Source organism: Panthera leo, chromosome C1 (assembly GCF_018350215.1).
Source record: "Panthera leo isolate Ple1 chromosome C1, P.leo_Ple1_pat1.1, whole genome shotgun sequence".
In the NCBI taxonomy this organism is placed as follows: domain Eukaryota; kingdom Metazoa; phylum Chordata; class Mammalia; order Carnivora; family Felidae; genus Panthera; species Panthera leo.
Window position 1 is genome coordinate 138,234,182 of NC_056686.1, and position 13,676 is coordinate 138,247,857.

Sequence of the window (13,676 nt, forward strand, 5' to 3'; positions counted from 1 at the left end):
TTGGCCTTGGGCCTGTTTGCAAACTGTCTTTAAAAAGACACTTCCTCTGAAAGAAAAAGGAGAAACCAAGCTCATGTAAGGGACTCCAGACTTCCTGCTGCATTTCCCATTCCTTAAGTAGTGTTTTGTAGAAACTGATGATAGATACATAAATAAGGAAAGGAAAGGTAATTCAGGAGCATTAGCTGTGATGAAGAACCCATGATAGTAGTATTTAAACCTTTGAGGGTAGACAGTCTGTATCTCCACAAATCTAATCTAAGGCTGCTTTTCTTCAAGCCACCAGGATGCAAGATAAATTTGGTATATTTTTTCATCTTTTGCTGTTTGATTTCTATCACAAGTTGAGGAACTACCATGTGATTTTTCTCTCAATGGTTTGGTTTTTATAAGTGTTTATATGTTTTATGAATCAGACAACTCCAAAGACAATACAGTAACAAATGCCCTTGGGCCTGGTTGCGTAGGTTGAATGCTGGCTCTGCCACTTACTAGCTACTATAACCTAGAGCATGATACTTTACCTCTCTGTCTTGGTTTCCTTATTTGTTATGTGGGTGTAATAAGAGCATACAATTTCATAAGGTTGCTCTGAGGATTAAACCACTTAAATGTAAAATTCTTAAAATAGCACCTAGCATATATGAATACTCAATAAGTTTTTGTCCATGTATGAAAACAGCATATTGTAGATGAAATTAGAATTTATAAAATTGTTGAGATACGTTATTACTTTTATGTAATGATCATTATGAGGAAAGTGCATTCTTAATTACCAGACTACCGATTTCAAAAATGAATGTTTGAAACATGACCCATTTGTGAGGAAAGGACTGCAGTTTTGCTTGTTTTTCCATGTCGTATTTACAGTTGACCTTGGCATAACCCGGGTTTGAACTGTGTGGGTCCACTTACACACACGGTATTTTTCTGATAAACACAGTACTGTAAATGCATTTTCTCTTCTTGATGATTATCTTAATAACATTTTCTTTTCTCTAGCTTACTTTATTATAGGATACAGTATATCATATATTTAAAAATATGTTAATTGGCTATTTGTAAGGTATTAGTTTATGGTATTAGTAAGACTTCTGGTCAACAGTAGGGTATTGGGAAGTCAAGCATTATATGTGGATTTTTGACTGCATGTAGGTTTGGCATCCCTAATCCCCTTTGTGCAGGTGTCAACTACACCATGTTTCTAGTAAGGTGAGAGGAGAGTAAGTGGTCTGCCTACCATTGCTAATAGGCACTTTATGTTATTTCACACAATCCACAATAAGCTCTACTAAGTAGTTAGTAATAACTATTTCAGAAGAGGAAGTTAAAATTTCAGAAAAGACCAGTGACTTACCCAGGTAGTAGTCTGTCTGACTCCAAATACAAAGCTTCTGCAACTATCCCTGTTTCGTTAACAGAGGAGAGATTTGAAACATAACAACTGGTATGGCGTAGGCACTAATTTGGGTGGATCTAAGGGTCTTATAGGCCCCCAGCTCTGCCAGGTCTTATCTCCTAAGGGGTTAGAATATGGATAAGTCTGCTTGGTGGAAGTGATGTCCCTATAGAAGAGTACATGGGGAGAGGAATAGAGAGTAGTGGCCATTTTCTAACAAGTATGGAAGCCTTTTACTATTTAGTGTGTTAACAACTGGTACAGCAACACTGTTCGTTCTGACCAAACATTAGATGTATCAAAATTAATTTTGATACATCTAATGTTATAATTATGTATATAAAAATTTAAATACTATGTTAATTTTTGGGTTTTTGTTGGTTTTTATAAGACACATTTTTAGGATCAGGCAAAAATGAGAATTTTTTCCTTGAAATTTCTGCTAAACTGTTATATAAATATATGGTCGTTTTTCACTGATTGATCAATAGACAGTTAAATAGATTGCCTTTATTTACAGTCAGCCATTTTTTAAAATTATGAACTTGCAATAATATGGTGGAGGAAGTTTTTACCTTACAGTACTTGGCCAAAAAATTTATTAAGCTATTGTAAATATCATAAAGGACTTTGTTGGTTTCCTTCTCTTCCAAATGTGAATTTGCTCTCATTTATAACCTTCCTCTTATTATATCTTTTTTATCAACATCCAAGAAGAATAAAACAGTGATGATTTTTTTTACCTAATAATCTACACAGTATATGCTCAAATAAACACATAATCTCTTAAGAATCTGGGAGCAACAAAAATCACTTACAGTGTTTATTCCTCTTTCACCTTTTTTGTGTGGTAATAAAATTATTTGAACTGTAGGTTTTAGTCAATGAATACATTGTTTCTTGGTTTGTATTGCAATGTTTCATAGAACTAAATGAACTAAATATGTTAACTCTAGTGCTTTTAGTTTAAACCATGAGAAATTTCCAATCCTCAGTCTTTTTTGAACAATAAAAAAATTTCACCTGGTTCAATCAAAAAGAGAGGCATCCCAACATATTGAGATAATTTTTTTATTACTTTCTATATGAATCAACTGAATATTTCATTTTATTTTTTTTTTTTCAACGTTTTTTTTTTTTTTTTTTTTATTTATTTTTGGGACAGAGAGAGACAGAGCATGAACGGGGGAGGGGCAGAGAGAGAGGGAGACACAGAATCGGAAACAGGCTCCAGGCTCCGAGCCATCAGCCCAGAGCCCGACGCGGGGCTCGAACTCACAGACCGCGAGATCGTGACCTGGCTGAAGTCGGACGCTTAACCGACTGCGCCACCCAGGCGCCCCTATTTCATTTTATTTTTGCTTCAATTACTCTCTGTTGCAATGAACCCATCAATAGGTATTTTTAAATGTTATATATTTAACTTTTACTGAACATGAACCTACCATACTGTTTTACTTGCACACACTAATTTGCAATTCACTATAACAAGTTAAAATTCTATGTTATGTATATTTATCTAGGGGACATTTCATTGTATCTATATCTACAATAGTATCTACAACTATATTTTCAGTGCTAAGGAATCATCAGAAAAAGTCACAACATTATAAAGGCCAGCAATATAAGGAACATTTAATATTTGATTAATTTTAAGTAACATTTTAAGCTTAAAGAGAGAGATGCTATTAAGACTTAAATCACTCTTACAGAGCAAAAGACCCTATAATGTTTTGATTCAAACATTTAAGTAGTTCTTTTTCTGCATAGTCATTTAGGTTCATTATAAACACGGAGAAGATGGAGCAAATCTCTGAAAATTCTTCACATTTTATATGTATAGTTATTTTTTCTGTTGCCTTTCAAAGATCTAAAATGATATTCCATTTATTTCTTGTGTATCTCAAAAAAGAAACTTGACAAGGCAATCCTTTAAACATGTAAACAAGAGTGACTCAAACTCTTTTTGGTTGCACTTGCTCATATTTAGATTTCATTTTTTGATTTCTCAATTATCTTTCACTGAGTCAAAAATGACCCCATCATTATTTACTTCTGGAGGCAATTTGTGTAATCTAGACATCTTTTTCTGTTTATAGGGATTTTATTCTTGTGTCGTTGTGTTATTTTCTCTAATAAACCTCTTCATTATTGGCAGGTTGGCATAGTACCGAACTGATCTTGGTAGGATTTGAAATATTATGCTTTTTTGGTAAAGCTATTTCCAGATATCATAAAATCAGGCATACTACAGGCTCATAAAATTCCTCATGTAATATGGTTTCTTTTGCTATTATGAGTGCCTGCACTAAAAATCTGCAGAAAGTCAGAGCCTGATGTTTCCCCCAAACACTCACTGGTGACTTTGATACTCTAGTCACACTAACCTCCTTTTCAGACATCACTAAGGATGATACTCCTATTCTGTGCATTTATGTGCATTTTCCCTGCTTGTCATTTTTTTATTTTAATGCGTTGACATGTGAGGATTTCATCTCCTTGCACAGGGTTCTAACATCTCTCCCTGATATCTTTTTGTTTTTATTGGAAATCATGGTAGAATTTGATTTTCCCAAGATGCAACTACTTATGGCTTTTTTGTTCATTATCCTGGGTAAAGTCTCTTCCCTTAGGATAATACTGAAGGATTTGTTTCCATTAATGAAGACCCTTCATTTTGGAGGGTTGTTTTATTTTGTTTCATTAATAACTTGAAAAATCACTTTAGCTGAAGTATGCATTACATAAAAAAATTATGCCATAAATACTAGAAAGAGGGTATTTCCATATAATAGAACATTTAAAATGTCTTACAGCATAAATTTGATGTTTTCTGTAAGCAGTTTATATGCTGATTTTTTAAAAAAATATTTTTAATGTTATTTATCTTTGAGAGAGAGAGAGACAGCACGAGCAGGGGATGGGCAGAGAGAGGGGGAAACACAAAATCTTAAGCAGGCTCCAGGCTGTGAGCTGTCAGCACAGAGCCTGACACAGGGCTTGAACTCACAAACCGTGAGATCGTGACCTGAGCTGAAGTCAGTCACTTAACTGACTGAGCCATGCAGACACCCCATATGCTGATTTTAATAATCTATAGCTGCATTTTGAAGCTGCTTATTTTAAAAATCTTATGAAGACAGTTTTTAGTCTGTATGCACATACTTTAAAACTATATTAAAATTATTTACATGTTAATTTAAATATATCTTTCCTTTAGTTTTCTTTTAAATTAGTCTTAATTAACAAGTACTAATTAATAAGTCTATCATATTTTATTAGTTTTTAACTTACCTGATTTTCTTTTGTTTTTATACAGAGTTCATCCTTCTTTAAATATAATTTATTGTCAAATTGGCTACATACAACACCCAGTGTTGTATACACCCAGTGCTCATCTTTTTTTGAAAGAAACATTTATTTTTAGTTTATTTGTTTATTTTGAGAGAGAGAAAAAGTGTGAGTGGGGGTGGGGCAGAGAAAGAGAGTCCCAAGCAGGATCCACACTGTCAGCACAGAGCTGGGCACAGATGCTTAACTGACTGAGCTACCCAAGCACCCCAGAGAACATCTTCTAAAAAGAGTTTCTGAGTTCTGATTCAGTATTTTCTAATCTCCTACAACACTCTAGTAGTTTATCTCATTCAGTACAGTGGAATCACTTGAGGCTTGTTATTATCTTTGTTACCACCATGTAAATAAAGCATTATGGTTTATATTTAGATCTGGATTTCTTTTTAGGTATTGAAGTAGATGTATGACAGCTTCATGAAATCTATCTTTATGATAGTGTTTTTCTTTAGGATTATAGTGTTTTATGTATCAAATGCCTCCAAATGTTATATCATAGCACCATTAAAAACTTGAAAGTGAAACCTCTTTAAGAACTCTTAATTTTTGTGAATGAAAGTAATAGCCTCTCTCTTTCTGTCTCTCTTTCTCACACACACAGAGTTACGGACCCATTTTCTATTTCATCATCAAGAGAAACATCATTTTTGTGGGGGCTCAATTCTAGTTCTTTTGCAGTTTTTTATTTGGTGCTATGAATTTTATTTATTTTTTAATTAATTTATTTTAGTTTAAATCCAAGTTAGTTAACATATAATATAATAATGATTCCAGGAATAGAATTTAGTGATTCATCACTTACATATAACACCCAGTGCTCATCCTAACAAGGGCCCTCCTTAATGCCTATAGTCCATTTAGCCCATTCCCCCACCCAACACCCCACCAGCAACCCTCAGTTTGTTCTCTCTATTTAAGAGTCTCTGATGGTTTTTCTCCCTCTCTGTTTTTATCTTATTTTTGCTTCCCATGTGTTCATCTGTTTTGTATATTAAATTCCACATATGAGTGAAATCATATGATATTTGTCTTTCTCTGACTGACTTATTTCATTTAGCATAATAGACTCTAGTTCCATCCACATTGTTGCAAATGGCAAGATTACATTCTTTTTGATCGTGGTGGCACTTCCAAGGTTTTGTTTTATTCTTCATGTTGGCCCGCCATCAATTTATATTGTTTGTTTTAACAACAAATAACATATTTAGTTAAATATGTTAGGGGAACAAATTTCTGACTGATACAAGTAATGCCTGTGTCTATAATACTGCTTTAGAATTTAAAAATATTAACAATATCCTGTTAATATTTATGAATTTCTGTTGTCTGTCTCCAAAAGGGGGCAGTGCAACTTTGGTATTTGACTTAGGAATGCTTTTTTTTTTTTTTTTTTTTTCAAAGCATTCTCTTGTTTGCTCATAAAATTTCTTGTGATTTTTAATCATAGATTCATAGAATCATGAAGTTGGAATCAAGGTTACCACGTTTCAGAAGGAATTTAAGCATACCCTCTGATGTTAAAATTCCCCCTTTGATATCCCCATCTCTTGTCCGTAATTCCATCTACCACCTTACCTCGATTTATTGTGCTTCGCAGATACTACATTTTTTTACACTTTGAAGGTTGGTGGCCACCCTCCTTTGGGCAAGTCTTTTGGCGCCATTTTTCTAACAGTAGTCACTTTGTGTCTTTGTATCACATTTTGGTTATTCTTACAGTATTTCAAAGTTTTTCATTATTATTAATTTGTTATGGTGATTAGTGATTATGACTCTCTGAAAGCTCAGACGATAGCATTTTTTAGCAATAAAGTATTTTTTTAATTAAGGTATATACATTGTTTAGACATCATGCTATTGCACGCTGAATAGACTACAGTATAGTGTAAGCATAACATTTACATGCAGTGGGGAAGCAAAAAGTTCATTTGACATTTTATCGTAATATTTGTTTTATTGTGGTGATCTGGAACCAAACCCACAATATCTCAGAGGTGTATGCCTGTACACTTTTAGCATAATCCTGAACAAAGAAATCAACAGGAGTTATCACTGTTGCTTTTTTCTCTCTTCTTTTTTGTTTCCTCTGTAGAACTTTTTAGCATTAAAAATATTTTATTTCCAGCATTCTGGAAAGGTGGGCAACTGCTGTTAATGATGATAATGAGAAAAAGAGGAACATGAGGTTTTTAAAAAGAAAATGGAAGTGATGTCAGTGGTAGTGATTTCTAAAGACGCTGTGAAAAAAATAACAGGGATATATTGCTAGAAATGTCTCATAGAGACTACTGAGTCAGGAGTCAGAGAGGCAAAAGGCAGTACCTGAGAAGATATATTACATCAGTATCAGCCTAGTCATAAACTTTTAACGTTACCAGCATTCAGAGCAAGGCAGAGAGCAAGGTCATTAGTGTATTTATTATTTCCAAAAGTAAAATAGCTTTATAAAATATAATAAATGTATATGGAATAGCTTTGTAATTTATTTCTGTAACACTGCCATAGAGGAAATCCTTGAAAAGTTCTGGTGCATGAAAGAATAAGTGGAATGATTTTTTAAAATGTTTTTGTTTTATTGAATATAAACCTATTAACATAGACCTTCATATTTACATTATTTTAATCACCAAACCCCATTTGTTTTTCTCTAGAACATACTTATTTTCTCAACCTTAAGTTGAGAGATCCATAGTGGTTTTCAAGTACCTTATTTTTGAAGTTGGGAGAAACTACATAGAATTAGAGTAATAAATGGGCTGCTAACCCATTTTCTAGGTCCCAGCCCTATTAGTTCATTAATTGTCTATCAACCAACCCAATAGGATAACCAGCATAATGAATTTGTTATTGCCAGAATATTTATATGCATGTTCTTGGTACTATATTTGCCAAAATGTTGTACTTAATTCTTTCTATCCAAAAAGGTCAGCTCTTAAAGTGTTTGGCATGTTAGTGTACTCAAAAAATCACTAACTGGTATTTCCCAAATAATGGATGTTATTAAGGTGGTCTGTCAGAACCAAATTGATAATTTATTCCAGTGGGAGAGATACCTTGTCTAGGTCAGATGGACAATTTTAGAGAATGCTGGTGGGGCAAAAAAAAAAAAAAAAAAAAGGAAGAAACAAAGATTGTTTCTTTTCTTTCTCTAATGAAAAAGAAATGCTACTTACTCTTATACCTTGGATAGCCTGGTTATTATCAACTTTTATAGAAAGAACTTCAGTTATGTTGGACTCTAAATATAGTTTCTTAACTGAAGCCAGGTCATCTGGGCAAGTTGCAAAAGGGCTAAAGGCAAGGCCTAATTTAATGGACAGGATTTCAAATTACCTATGGTTATTTGTTTTGACACTGACTGGGGTGTATCCAATAAGAGTCTTTTATGTTGTTGACTTAAAAATAGAATGGTTGTGTTAAAACCATAAATCAAAGTTATGCAAGGTCCACTAAATACGTGATCGGGAATAAACCTAATAATGGACTTAACTGGTACTAAGCAATGCTTAAATATGCTCAGGCTAAGATTATGCTCTATGACAAACAGTTGAGAAAACAAATCTTCCATTGATTGCATGATTAGAACTCTTGTTATACTGAAGAAATATGGAAACTAAAAAAAGCAGACATGGCTTAAAAATATTTTTAATTACTTTAATGTTTGTTTTTTATTGAAATAAAAGACATTGTGAAGTTTTATTTTATTCCATAATTTTTTGCTATGATCTGTTTCCATTCAGCCACATATGAAATTTGTGAACTAGAATTTTTTTTAAGTTTATTTATTTATTTTTAGAAAGAAGGAGAGAGAGAGAGAACATGAGGGACAGGCAGAGAGAGAGAAGGAGAGAATCCCAAGAAGGTTTTGCACTGCCTGTGCAGAGCTTGATGTCGGGCTCGAACTCATGAACCATGAGATCATGACCTGAGCTGAAATCAAGAGTTGGATGCTTAACTGATTTAGCCACCAGGTACCCCTAAATTAGAATGATTTTTAAGTCACCTGTTAGAATAAATGGGATCTTGAGGTCTACAGTATTGTATACTGCTAATACTATGAGAGTAACCACCTATAAAAGTTTAGGTTTTGATATAGTTCCATAGCTCAGGGAAGTGGAAAGCATGTTTTCTTCCTGTAAAAACTGCCATATTTCAAATTTGGGAGTGCAGTAATATTTTAAGAAGGTATAGTTTTTCATTAAAAAATTTCTAAGGAGTTAAATCCATGAATATGATATCCCATTATTGAACCATACTTAATGGATCTTAATGTCTTTAGACTCATAGAACATCACATTCAAATCAAGACAGGGTTTTTAACATAAACCTTTAGTATTTATTATGCTTTATTATGTACAGAAATAGAATGTATGTAACACTAAATGAAGACTTTGAAATCATCTTTTTGTGAGAAGAAGAGTTGAAGTGGACCCCCGTGGCATTCTCCTTTGAGTGGGAAATCTCAAAAACCTTGGAAAAGGGTGGAGGGTATAAGGCAGAAATTTATATACAGATACATTAAGTAAGGCTTCCGGAACTACTGGAGATTTTAGTTTAGTGGATAATGCCTTTAAGAAATACTGTAGATAATTGTAGACTGCATGAGTTTGAAATCTAGCTCTGACAGTTATTAACTGTGAAAGCTTCAACAAGTTAATTTCTCTGTTCCTCAATTTCCCTATCCGTACAATATAGATGATAATAGTACTTCTTAGGATTGTTGTAAAGATTAAATTAATTAATGATGGTTAGGATTTAGAAATCAATAAATGTTAGCTCTCATTACTGTATTTCAAAGCAAGGAAGAAGTGTTAGCAACTTTAAAAATCTTGGACACATTTATTGTTTATTATCTATAAGTTTGTATTTTTGGTCTTTAAAGAGTAATCTGTATACATTGAATTCTTTTGTGATATATAGAGTATTGTGCTATTTATAGAGTTATTGGTTCTTATTGAAGTATGTAGTTTTTCTAAAGAAACACTAAACCATGTTCCCTAGGACTTCTGTGTTACATGTATTTAAATAGAATTTAATTTACTTTTAAAATGTTCTTTTTTTAAGTTTTTATTTAAATTCTAGTTAACACACAGTGTTATACTGCTTTCAGGATAGAATTTTGTGATTCATCACTTACAGCACCCAGTGATCATCCCAACAAGTGCCCTCCTCAATACTCATCACCCATTTAGCCCATCCTATGCCCACCTCCCATCCATCAACCCTCAGTTTGTTCTCTATATTTAGGAGTCTCTTATGGTTTGCCTCCCTCTCTTTTTCCCCCCTTCCTCTATGTTCATCTGTTTTGTTTCTTAAATTCCACATATGAGTGAAATCATATGATATTTTGTCTTTCTCTGACTGACTTGTGTCACTTAGAATAATACCTTCTAGCTCCTTCCACATCATTGCAAATGGCAAGATTTCATTCATTTTGATGTGTAATATTCCACTGTGTGTATGTATATGTATATATGTATATGTGTATATATGTATATATACATATATACACATATACATATATACATATACACATACATACATATACATATACATATATGTATACATATATATACATATATATACATTACACACCACATCTTCTTTATCCATTCATCAGTCAGTGGACATTTGGGCTCTTTCCATAATAATTTGGCTATTGTTGATAGCTCTGCTATAAGCATCAGGATGTATGTATCCCTTCAAATATTAAAAAAATAATGTTCATTTTTGTTGATTCAGTTGTTATTATTAACAGCAATTATTATGCCATTACTCTCAGTTGCTATAATTACCTACATCGTGAGACATTAAGAGAGTAAGGTGCAGTAACCTCAAAAGAGATGGGCAAGTTCTTGCAGCTTAGGGAAATTACAATGTTTAAATCATTCATGGTTGTAAAGTATACTAAAGAGAAAAGCTGGGTGCTTCACTCAATCACTGTAAAATGCCATGCTCAGTTAATGGGAAGACCAATAAATAAAATCATCGCATATTTATTAAATGCTTTCAAGCTAGGGCTTGCTGGGAAATTATAATTTAGTTGAGGGAATAAAGCAAACATGCCAAATCTTAAAAATAAAAGATAGAGATAAAGGACCATAAGTGAGTACCTGATTAATTACCTAAGTAACTTGGCAATAATTAGTGTTGGAAGTCAGAAAAGAAAGAAAGCTTTTAGTGTCTGGTTGATGGAAATTTCCTTCAAGGAGGAAGCAGTATTTGAGCCAAGTTTTGGTTGATGAAGAGATGAGAGATAAACAGCAAAAGGCATCTGGGGTCAAATAGTAAAAGATCATGAGTCTTGCCAAAAGACATTGGAATTTCATTGCGTAGCTATAAACCAGAGGCAAACTTGCATCTGATCCTGCAGATTTGAGAGGTGGCTCTGTGTTTGTGAAGACATTTAGGAAGTCCATGACTGTTTACTAGCTATTAAGCAGAACCAGTTCTGGGAAAAGAATCAACTTTAGTCATAAACTGAAGATTGATGTGAACTTAATAGGAAAACCTGAAGTAGTTAGCAGCACATGGATGTAGAAAGAATACTTTATTAGGAGCACCTCCATACTAGGTAGATAAGTGAAAATAATTATAATTTTCTTTAAAGGTTTAGCAGTTACTGAGATCATCATCCTTATTATGTATAGCACAGACTTGGATATTCACCTCTGTTTATTAGACTTTTCTTTTTCAGAAAGAATCTACAGAGTATGTGCATATGAATATATTATTTTTATTACAAAGTATTTCTGGACTTGTTTTAAAAGAATTTTCAAGACTAAAATGTTAACAGCCTATTTCATCTTATTTTTAGTAAGCTATGTTAGTGTGTGTGTTGAAGGAAATGACTCAAGACTTTTTCTTTGAGAATTTGTTGCTTTGCACTTAGAGCAAATGATAGTAGAAGAGCTTATTCCCCACTGCTAAGTTAAGGCCAAAACATTTTTAATTCTGAGACATTGTGGGCCTGTTTGTAATTATTTATGTAGTTTGGGGTTAAATTGTCATTACAGAATATAATTTAGTTTTCTCTTTTTTGCCATAGTATTTTGTTGATTTCCTACACAGTTGACTTAGGTTAGGAGGATAGCAGAGCTTACAAAATACATTATCCATAAACATTATTTTAGCTTATCTACATTGATTTATTGCTAAAGTCCTATTTATATTTTAAAGTTATTTCTTATCCAGGATGCCTCAGGATTATCTTTTAAGATTAGAAATATAATCTTAGAGGGTGCCTGGGCGATTCAGTCGGTTAAGCATCAGACTTCGGCTCCTGATCTCACAGTTCATGAGTTTGAGCCCCATGTTGGACTCTGTGCTGAAAGCTCAGAGCCTGGACCCTGATTCAGTGTCTCACTCTCTCTTTTGCCCCCTCCCACTCACGGAAGGACTGATACCCTTCCTTAATGCTTTTTAATTTTTTTTTTTTTTAATTTTGAGAAAGAGAGAGAGAGCAGGGAAAGAGAGAGCGAATACAGAGCCCAGCACAGGGCTCGAACCCACAAACCATGAGATTATGACCTGAGCCAAAACCAAGAGTCCATTGCTCAACCGACTGAGCCACCCAGGTGCCTCTCCTTCTTACTACTTAAAAACAAACAAACAAACACACAAACAAACAAACAAACAAAAAACCCTAGGCCCCAGCACCACACCATACCAGTTAAATAAGAATATCTAAGAAATATACCAAGTCTCAGTATAGGTAAAAGTGTCCCGAATATTTTTTAATGTTTATTTTTGAGAGAGAGAGACAGAGCACAAGTGGGGGAGGGGCAGATAGAGAGGGAGATACAGAATCTGAAGAAGACTCCAGGCTCTGAACTGTCAGCACAGAGCCCAACATGGGGCTCAAACTCACGAGCCCTGAAATCATGACCTGAGACCATGACCCGAGCCAAAGTCAGATGTTCAACCGACTAAGCCACCCAAGCACCCACCCCCCCCCCCACAAGTATTTTTAATGTGCAGCTGTAACTAAGAAACTACTCTAATGAGAGATCTACAGCAATGAGCAAAAGGATCATGTAATTGAATCCAAAAACTATCTATGTTTGGCTTGGGAATCCATAATACTCAAAATCACGTATTCGTATGGCATTATATCCTTCAAATCCTTGTTTCCCTAACTGCTTGTCTTAGGCTTGTTTTTTAAAAAAATCAAAGAGAGAATAAAATTCTTCTGTGTGTGTTTATGTGTGGCCGTTTTTTATTTAAGTATAATTGACATATAATTCATTAGTTTCATGTGTACAACATAGAGATTCCACATTTGTATACATTGCAACCACTACAATACATCTAGCTACTATCTGTTACCATACAAAGTTAATACAATATTATTGACTACATTCTCTGTGCTGTACATTACATTCTCAAGACTTATTTTTTTTTCTTTTCAAATTTTTATTTAAATTCTAGTTACTTAACATATAGTGTCATATTGTTTTCAGGAGTAGAATTTAATTTCATCACTAACATATAACACCCAGTGCTCAACACAACAAGTTCCCTGCTTAATACCCATCATCCATTTAGCCCATCTCCCTGCCACATCCTTCCATCAACCCTTATTTTGTTCTCTATCATAAAGTCTCTTATAGTTTGTTTCCCTCTCTTTCTCCCCCTCTTCTTACATGTTCATCTGTTTTATTTCTTAAATTCCACATGAGTGAAATCATATGGTATTTGTCTTTCTCTGCCTGACTTATTTCACTTAGCATAGTACACTGTAGCTCAGACTCTTCATTGCAAATGGCAGGATTTCATTCCTTTTGATGGCTGAGTAATATTCCATTACATACATATGTAACGCATCTCTTTTCCTATGTTGCATTTATTTTTTGAGAGACAGCATGAGCCAGGGAGGTGTAGAGAGAAAGGGGTACAGAGGATCCGAGGCAGGCTTTGTGTTGAC